Source organism: Solanum lycopersicum, chromosome 6 (assembly GCF_036512215.1).
Source record: "Solanum lycopersicum chromosome 6, SLM_r2.1".
NCBI classification, from domain to species: Eukaryota; Viridiplantae; Streptophyta; class Magnoliopsida; order Solanales; family Solanaceae; genus Solanum; species Solanum lycopersicum.
The window spans coordinates 6,705,028-6,715,907 of NC_090805.1; the positions used below are offsets into that span (position 1 = coordinate 6,705,028).

A 10,880-nucleotide genomic window follows, 5' to 3' on the forward strand; every position below is an offset into this window, starting at 1 on the left:
TTACACTCATCCCCATTACAAGCATTGAAAAGACCTTTTTTTATCATGAGTGAGCTGAAACAAATGTTGATTGGAAAATAAAAGAAAGCCTATGGTGAAGTCATATATGTGTGCATATTTGTGAGTGTTAGAGTTGTATGTGATCTAGGAGCTATAAATTATTGAATAATTGTGTGTGAATAGGGAATCATCTTTGTTGTGAGGGTATTTGAGTACCTTTGTTGAGCTTAAACTTTCATTTGAAGCAAGCATTGTGAACTTGAGAATCCTTGATAATGGTGAGTCACAACTTTAATCTCTGATTGCACAATTGAAGTTTGAATGAGAAAGTTGTGTCTTATTGTCCTAAGGCCACACTAAATCTAGACAACACTTATAAAGTATTGCCAAAAATATTTTTGGGTACATTTTTGAAGTGTAGCTTTAGTTTTTAGCTTTTGGCAAAAATAATATTGGCAACACTTATAAAATGTATTCTTTAATAGTAAAGGCTACACTTTATGCATGTTGTCAAATTATGATATAATTGACAACACTTATTTACAAATATGACTACACTTTTAAGCATGGTATTTTAATAGTTCTAAAAACAACACTTTATAGGTGTCATCTTATTTGTTTCCTAAAAAAATTCCAATTTTTTCACTAAATTATTATATTCCCTCCTAAATATTTATCTTTCTAAAATTTCTGATGGACCAACAAAAACAACACTCATAAAACATGTTGTTTTCCCCAAATGAAAAAAACTAATATGCAGGTATCGTTGTTATTCTTCCTCGTCATACATAGCATCTCTAGAGTTTTATAAGAGCGTCTCTTTGCCACACTAAGAAGCTGTCGAAATCACAAGGCTTCTCGTTGGATTTCTCGTCTTCCCAAATCAGTGTCTCGTAAAAGCGTTTCTTTGAATATTTTGTTCATAATTTTCTCATCGGCTTCTCTAAACGATTCCCTATATGCAAAGGTATCATTGTTGCAAACCCTTTTCAGATCTTATCTAATTTTTGATTCATGGGGTTTTTGATTTTTTATTTTATTTGAAGTTTGTTAGGGTGTTTTTATGAAATGAATTTAAAATTTGAACTGGGAACTAGAAATAGGTTATCTAATGTGCTTGGAAATTGTAGAATAGTTGTCAATTTTCCTTTATTTATGGAATTAATGTGGTTTTATTAAGATAGAATGTTTGGTAATTAGGCTTTTATGAGCTTAATATATGAGTGGGACAATGAATTGGTCACTGTGCATTTCTCTCTTTTTGATGAAGGATGGTGAGATTCTACTTCTTCTACACCTTTTTTTGGGAAAATGTAGAAATGGATCGAAGATTTCCAACATCATTTTGAGGATTTGGGGAGTCTATTGAAGCAGATATGGGTTGTGGTGACTGAGATAGATTCGGTCACTCGACTCATATATGCTAACCTTCTTCTCGTTCAGATGATAACATTTCAATTTTATGAGTTTTTAAGTGTTAGTTGCAATTATAGATCTAAATAATCTTCATGTTTTTTCGGAATTCTGATTTCATTATATAACATATAGTTTAATCTTGTTATCAATTTATGGTTGCAAGGTATTGTCGAGTGGTAGGGTAACTGAGTTTTAAAAGATTTCTTCTTCATTTTGTTTTCCTTTAGATTTTCCATGACTATGTATGACGAGCAAGCTAATATTGAAATATTTATCCAAAAATTTGTACTATAGGAAACTGAGAGACTCTTTCTAAAAGCAGTGACTCGAAAGGAAGCTCAAGCGGTAAAAGAAGAAGAATGAATGAGATTAGAAGCTGAGGAATAAAAGGAGAAACAAATCCAGGTACACATAATTGGCGCCAAATGTAATTCCACATCTTCTTCTTTTTATAAAGTTTGACTTATGTGGGTTGTGTACAATGTATTTACTTTAGTTGTAGTTGTTTATTTATGGGGTTAAATTGAAGGTTAATGGATGTTTGTTCAATAGACATTGTGTCACGTGAAATAAAATTGAGGAAGATATGAAAGAAGTCAGAAGTTTACTACAATATTTTGGTTACAAAAGATAATCCGAAGGGATTGACCAGCCCAATTCTAGTATGGAAATCAATTCTAAAACAAGCAAAGAGAATCTTGCAATTTTAGGGATTCGGATGAACTTTTGGGGGTGGAAGCAGAATTCAAAAGAAGAGAGAGTTGATTGGAAAAGGCTTATTTTATTATGAGGGATAGCCCTCCTTTTATGCAAAAAAAAAAAACTTACTGCTTTGGCCAAGTGGCCGACACTACTTTACACATGGCCTTTTTTATTTCGGCCGACACTAGAAAACAAAAAATTTTTACATGATGACTCTTACTATTTACACATGACTCCTACTATTCACATATGACCTTTCATGAACGACCTTTTCTGTTCATGAATGACTCTTACTATTCATTTTACGATTTTTTTTCTTTCTTTCTTTTCTTCTCCTTATCTTCTTTGTTGCAGCTGTCCACGTCTCTATGTTCGTCTTTTTCTGCTTTCCACGTATGTTCATTCGATTTGGACATCTGGTATGACATTATCTTCTCCCTAGCATTTTAAACATATATGGTCGGGGTATTTTTGTCGAATAATTTTACAATATCTGGTTAATAATTCTTCCGAAATAAACTCTTTCCTTAATGCTCTTGTTGTTGGTTTTTGCTCCGGCTTGAGTAAACTGAGTATCCATTGGCCTATCTCCTCCATATCTTGTTCTCTAATTTCCCTAGAATTTGAATATATCATGACTTGCTCCTGTACATAATAGCTCCTACAGAATTCCGTTTAAATAATTATTGGTTAGTTGATTTAGAATAGTTGTGATTCCAATAACTCTTTTGTTGGCGTATAATTCTTGTATCTCAATTCTTTGTATTTCTTGATATGTCCCGATATCTTCCGGAATTATCATATCTCTGGTCAAACCAATCTTTATAACTTGTATAATTGGCTTTATCTCATCAAATAATATCTCTGCTGGTGCTAAATAAAACTTTATATAAAATAATGTTCCTTTAGTAATTCTTTTATAGTTCATAAAGGCTTTGTATAGCTCCGGTATGGTCGATATTTCATCTCCTGTTTGGGTATAAAATGTGTTGAGTAATCCATAACAATAAGACGTTTTTACTAGATTTGCATTGGTGCCTGGTTGTGCTATTAACTTATTATATCCTTGTAGATTTTGGGTTATAAAATCAGTATGAGGGTCTTTGGAAGTTGGAGATCTTGGTGTTGAGTTTAAATAATTTTGGATTTTATAAAGGTTCTCAATATATGAGCAGGTTATGTGGTTGTAGGCTTTTTTATCTTGGTTTAAACTTTCCGAGTAAGTAGTTGTTTGCGGTGGTATGAATAATGGGTCTTTTTGGTTTTTCAGAATAAATGGTTTATCGAAAAAAATTTTCATATTTGAATTCGTATATCTTATTCCACTGACTCCTTTTGTTGTAGATGTGCTGGCTGTAGCTGCATTTAAACAAACATTGTCATGGATTTTATGGAGTTTCCAAACGTCTCCTTGTAGCTCTGGAATATTTCCGTCTTATGATCGACATAGCTCTGCATTTTTATAGTCAAGCTGCTGACTTATATTTTTCATCTTTTGTAACTCTTTATCCATATTGTCCACTTTTGAAGAAAGTGTAGTAATGCCTTTGAGTATTTCTTCCATTGTATCTTTTTCTGGCTCAGTTTGGGTTCCTTTGTCTTGATAGGTAGTCTGCAATAACATTTTCGTAAGTTTTTATTACCTCAATTGTAAATGTAAAATTTTGTATATTTAATACAAGCCTTCTTATTTCCTTTGTTGTCACTGAGTCTGGTATTTTTCATGTTATCCACCATTTTACTTGCATATTATCTGTTCTTACAACAAATTTGTTATAAACAATATATGGCTCAAAAGCTAATAAACATTTATATAATCCAAATAGTTCTTTTCTATTTATTTCCCATTTTAATTGTGCTTCTGTATAGGATCCTAAGTGATATTTGTAATGGTGTTCTATTTTTTCTTTGTCATATTTATATTTTAAAACTCTTCCATAACTGTGATTACTCGAATCTGTTTCAACAATATAAGTAAATAATTTGTTTTCATTGGGAAAATATAGTTTTGGTAGTTTTTTACATAAGTTTTTAATATGTCTTATATGTTCTTTATCTTTATTGTCAAAATAATACTCGACATCTTTCTAAATTTTTTTGTGTAATGGTTTGAAATGTTCTACTGTTTTGGTATGTATTCTCTTACTTGGTTTACTAATCCTAAAATCAAGGGTAATTATTTTCTGTACTATGTGGGTTTGCATCTTTATCCCATTTTTATCTATTTGTATTCCTAGAAATTCTATCTGAGGTTTCATAATTTCTGCTTTCTTTTTACTTAGGCTTATACCAAAATATCTAATTATGTGTATAAATTTTTCTAATAATCTGATATTTTCATCTTGTGTTTTTTAGTATAATAATATATCATCTATATAGACAATAAAATTTTCTAATTGATTAAACTATTTGTCCATAAAATATTGGTATCTTCCTAGTGCATTTTTATATCCAAATGGTAGAACATTTCATTCATAAAATCCTTGTGGTACAGTAAATGTTGTTAGCTGTTTAGATTCTTCTTCTAGTTTCAAGTGATAAAATACTGATTTACAATCGAATTTACTGAAATAGTTATATCCTTGTATCTGTCTTTTTTTTAGTATCTTATTTGGTATTGGGTAATTATATGTTTTAGTTTTATCATTTAAGTTGCGATAATATATGACCATTCTACTTTTACGTTGTTTTTGTTCTCTATGTTTATTAACTATAAATGCTGGACTTGTATGTTTACTATTGCTTTCCTGCATATAATTATTCTTCAATAGTTCATCTATATACATTTTGAATTCTTCTAAATCATTAATATTATATTTTAATGGTTTTTGTGTTATTATACTATTTTCATCTACTAATTCAATTTTTACCTTCATCTTATGTTTTTCCCATCCTTGTAATGGATTTTCACTATATAATAATTCTAGTTGCTCGTTAATTTTTTTAACTTTATCTATTGTAAATATAATAATTTCTAATTGTGTTATTTGATTTTTACTTATATTTTTCATTTCTTGGTTTATTTTTTCACTTCCTTTTATCCATTCTGTGGGTTCACGTTGCTTGTTATTTACTCTTTTTGCTCTTATTTTATTTCTGCATGGTGTAGTAAACCACCAATGTGTTTTTGTTATAATATGTGAGTAAAATTTTTCTAAAAATGGCATTCCTAATAACATATCTTTTGTTGTAAATTCAAAATTGTACATTTCTTCTATTGTTAGTATTTATCCCATATTTGTATTTTTATATTTTTTGCTTTATATGTAATCATACTACCTTCATTATTAAATCTTGTTACTACCATAGGTGTTTTTAATTTTTTCCATTTATCTTTCGGCAAATAATTATATTTACATATATTTGCTTCTGCTCCTGTATCTATCATGGGGGTATAATATTTGTTGTGGTATCCTTCTACAATAATTTTTGCAAGTATATATATTTTCATTATTCATTTTGTTCTTTTGATAATTATTTTCTTATTTTGGTAATTTATTGTTAATTGTTCATTCTCTATGTTATATGATTTAACTTTTTCTAACCATTTTATTCATAGGGTAATATTCTGGCTTCCTTGGTAGATTTTAAATGGTATTACTAATAGTATTCCTCCTATAATTATTTCTTTCTCTGTTATTTCTTCGTTTGTGGTTACTATCTCACTAGGTAATCCAGGGCATAATTGTCCTGTTTTTATAATTTCTGTTTCTAATACTAATTCTCTTGTTATATAATTTTCTTCTTGTCCTTTGTTTATTAAAATTTTATATCTTATTTGATCTATTATTCTTGTTATAAAATAGTGTATGGTGTTATTTCTTCTGTATTTAATAAATTTTGTGGGATTTCATAGTTCCTTTTAGATGTGCTCATTCTTGATGAGGTAATTCTAGTTAATGTATTTGGTACATTTGAAGTACTCAATCTTTCTTTTACAATTTCTAAATCTTCTTCTATGTCAATTTCTTTATAGCTATAATCATTGTTGTCTATTATAGCTATAATCATTGTTGTCTATATTTCTATCTGTTAATGCTATTGAGTAGTTGGCACTGATTATAAATTTAAATTTTTGGTATATTAAGTTTTCTTTTACTGCACTAATTACGCCTTTTCCTATAGGGTATATAATTATGTCATCTGCTAAATATATTTCAATAGGTGTATCTATTCCTTCTCTAAAACAAGTTTTTATCAATATTTCTGTTCCACCTAAATGTCCGTATTTTATGGGTGTTTTAGCTTTTATATCTTGTATTTCTTTATTTATTATCCTCTTATTTAGTATGGGTATTTGTGCCTTTTCTTTTGTATATTTACAATCTATGATTTGTTCTTTTTGGATAACTACATAGTGTTCGTCTTTTTGTCTTTTGAATCAATTTCTTAAGGTAGGTATTTCAAGTACTGTTTCAACACTTAAATCTAATTCTTTTCCTATTATTTGTTCGAAGACTTATTATCAAATATAATTTTTTGTTCTGATAATTCTTCATTTTGATAGTCTTCTTTGGATATTATTTTTATGTCATTCTCAGACATTAGATTTCTTCATCATTATCTAGATCAATATTTATTTCTTCATTTTCTAATTCAGTTTCTATATTTGATACTTCATATATACTATCATTTTCACTTAATTCATAGTCTATGTATTTGACAATGATCATAATGCAAAGAAAATGCACATTTGGTCAGTGGAGACAAATGGTCAAACAAACTATTCCAGTTTAGTTCCATATTTTGAATATATCTACATAATAGAGTAGAAAATAAAACATATCATGTGCTTCTTTGAATGCATAAATTAATTTGTGTTTTTCAGATTATTGTTCTCAGCGTGCAGCTTACAATTGTTTGAAGTTGATGGAAGTGGTTTTAGTGTTACTTTTTGAATCTTAAATTATACCTCTAAAATTGTATTACAATTATCTAGGAGAGTATATACTTATTTGCATAACTTACATAAAGGGATATTTTGGAGCTTAGTTACTTGCCTAAATACTAATTTGCTTCTACTAAAAAAGCTTCACTATAACTATGTTTCCTACTTTATGTTTAGCAACTTTGACAGTTATTTATTTATATCTTGAAAAGAGTGGTTTTTCCAGTACTAAATGCCCGAATGCGGATTTTCATGTATGAGATTTAATTCATTATACCTACATAGTCTTTATGGAAATTAAATAGTCGCATGCAAGTTTGTTAGTGTAACCAAATTGAAAGTTTCCATCTGTGGGGAATTCATGAAATCTAAGCTTAAGGTACAACTTGAATCTCACTACTCTCGCTTGAGTTCTTTGTCGATGACTTTGTTACTCTCTATTTTTTCAGCAGTACTTTTAGGGAATAAGTTATTTAATGAACATCTTTATGTTTACGTGATTCTTATATTAAGATCTCCTGTACTTCCTATCTTTTAACATGAATTACACACATGTGGTGACAGTCATGATCTTGTGGAACGTAATGCAACTTTATACATTGTTTCTGCAATCCTGATGGAGATTATAAATGGGCGAACTTGGATAAAGCACTCCGAAGATACTAGCTTACAAGGATGGCTGCTTTGCTTAAGTATGTTGATTAGTATGTCTATGGTAGACAACTCTAATTGAAAAAGACAAAACGGATGTCGGATTCCTATAAGATGCCGGAAGCTGATCCTGACAGGTCCATTAGTTTTAGGTATCTTTCAAGTGAACTTAATAACGCATTGAAATATATCTTGATACTTCGTCTTTTATAAAAGAATATTATGATCTATATAATCTTGTAGATTTTTCAGGTCCTCAGTCATTTCCACAAAAAGGGATTCAAGGTTAACATCATCCAAATGGACGATCTCATGAATTTTCTCCTAGAAAAAGTAGAGCCATAACCAGCATATACAAGTTCCTCAGGAACTGGTACTCTCTTACAATTATTTCTTGTTTCTTCATCATTCATTTCATTGTTCTGCTCGCCAACAATAGGTGCTTCCATATGGTGACTCTTCCTCTTGCCTCTCCTTCCGTATACCATCAAAGGATTACTAGTGCTAGAATCACGTAACATCCTAGACAATAGATATTTTGGAAGGAAGATATTTTTATCTAAGTGGTCCTCTTTACATGCTGGTGGTCCCTTCCTATTTTGTGATTTAAACTTAGCATAAGCTCTTTTTCGAGCTAAAGAATGATAGTTGGTCTCCTAATTGCGTACTCATGTCTTTAGGTATCCCTTTAGTTCCTGCAGGGGTGCAACATGCTCGGCCTAAAACTGAAGAAGATGAACTTGTTGTTTTGCAACATAGACGGCTGTTTCAGCTAGATTTTGTGGTTAATGTTCAAAAGTGAAATTTTTGAGACACATTGAATGAAGTTGCTTTGTGATGAAGTGTATGTACCCTCTTTGCTAAAGTTTGTTTCACAGCATTTGCATTTTTTATTTTCCAGTCAAAGAGATCATAATAGGACGCCAGAAAGTTAAAATTGGCAGAGCTAATGAATAAGATTATTCCTCTTCTAATGCTCAGACTCACAGACAATTCTTGCCGCTAAACTACTTTCTCTTCTTTCTGATAACTTGTTGCACCCTTTTATATTGTCGAATAACATCATTCTAGCTATTATATTGTGGTAAAATTGTCGTGCAACTATTTGTAAAGAAAGAGATTATGGAAAGAGAATCCGAGTTGGTGAAAAAATGCTAGAGGTCTTATTTTGGATAATACTATTGATCACCATTTGAGAGTTAGATCGCCCGATTGATATCACCTTGTTTTCACCTAGAATCTTCATGTTTTTACTCCCATGCCTCAACAACACAGCCACATCCCCCTAAGATAAGGAAAACTTTTTCTATTAAGAAATGCATCTTTTTTCTTATCATAATTCTGATTTGGTACTTTAGCTATTGATAATATTATTTCATTGCAATCTGCCAACAAAACTAACCTTTTTTTAGCAGAAGAGAAACACTATTTGGCAGTATAAGTCTGTAAGATATTTTTTTTTTTATAAATAGAATATAGAATAGGTTTATGTGCTTTATAATATTTTAGGAGATTGGTGTTGTGTATTTTACTTTATGGATACAGATAAAAAATAGTATGTTTTTTAAAGTGAATTAATGATGAATATAATTCAGGTTTAACTGTTATATATTGTTTGGAGGGCTATAATTTTATTTTAATATCCTTGAGACGTTGTACATAACATTTTCCTTCTACTTAGTTATTTTTCCACCAGCAATCATATTTGATGTTGTATATATACTCTAGTCTGACACGGATCCTGCATTAATATGAAAATGGCGTAGAAGCAGAATAAGAGACCTTTTCAAAATTTGAGTTGCAAAGGTATGTGATTAGTAGACTGCTATCAAGAAAAAGAGATCTCAATATGGTTTTGAATGTTGTTGAATATCGGCGAAACACTTTAAATGCTTAAAAGTTTTCTCTTCTTAGTTGTTGTTAGTTACTCGTTTGGTATGATTGGAGTCTGGTTTTTGCTATGTGAGATTTTGTTTTCAGTTTTAATCATGTTCTGGGTGTTAGCTGTTAAGATTCAAAATGATATTTCTCTACTACTCTATTCGACAGATGAGCCTTCAGTGTTTACCAAATGCAATCTGGAATCTGGAATCAATTTGCAGATTTATTACTTCTGTAACTTCCAGATGCAATCTGCAGATTTTTTTTCTGTAACTTCCATCTGCAATCTACAGATATATGTGTTGACTATTGAGTATGTTAGTTATACAATAGGAGATCTATGTCTTAATGTACGTAACAACCGTTATATTTGATTTGAACTATATACTTATACTGGATTTATTTTGATTATTGCAACTAAAAGATAAGTAATGATTAAATAAAATGATAGTCTATAGCTTGTAAGCTAAAATCCTAGATTTTTAATTATTAATATGAAATTTAATAAGAGTGAGTTTGGTGGAACAATGGAAATGATTATATAATATTGTATAATGAGACATGCATATGAAAGGCCCACCTTGTTAGTACAATAACAAACACATTTCTTTAAGACCACTTGAGATCAAACCCCATTTGGAAACAAACAAACACAAAAATTTTAAACTTAGTTATGGCCTCCCCCACCACTAACATGACTAACTAGTAGTAAGTTACTATTATCTCTTAACAAAAAAAAGTGTTACTGTGTGTTTCTTCAAGCAATTTTCTTCTTCAATCCAACATCACTATCGATGTTTTTTCTCTCTTTTTTTTATGGTCCTTCCCCTTCTTTAAAGAAACAATTATTTTTGTTCTATAAACTGCAACAATCAAGAAAAATGCCAAAGCATAAGCAAATTGCTTCTTCATTTGTCTTCTCATTGAGAAGATTTGGATTCTTAAGGCTACATGACTATTTGTTTTTCTTTATGGTATGTGTTATAGAATGGACGAACTAGGAAATTAGAGATTTTTCCATTTATTTGGTTAATGCTATTCCACTAAGTTTTTGAGATAATAGGAATCCATGAACAATATTCGTACACCTTTGTTCTACTTACATATTTTTAATCATAAAAATGAGTCCAATCTTCTATTGACTTCCAAGTTCCAAGAATGTTGTTTTTGTTCCATTAATTAATAGTTATATATACTTTTGATTCTTTGAGCACTACTTAAAATACTCATTATTGGATATATACGTACTTTGACTCACCAAGAATGATGATATAAACTACTGCAATCTGGACTTCTTGCCTCTTAAATAAATGTTGCAATATGGAACTTGCCTATTCTATAA

General features: G+C 30.1%; 1 long non-coding RNA gene across 1 annotated transcript; it reads left to right on the forward strand.

The window, feature by feature from the left end:
• Nucleotides 1–678: 678 nt before the first annotated feature.
• LOC112941627 (uncharacterized) lies at nucleotides 679–3,823 on the forward strand. The gene is made up of 3 exons (XR_003247047.2): nucleotides 679–967; nucleotides 1,711–1,821; nucleotides 3,463–3,823. It is a non-coding gene; the product is annotated as an uncharacterized lncRNA (long non-coding RNA).
• Nucleotides 3,824–10,880: the final 7,057 nt, after the last annotated feature.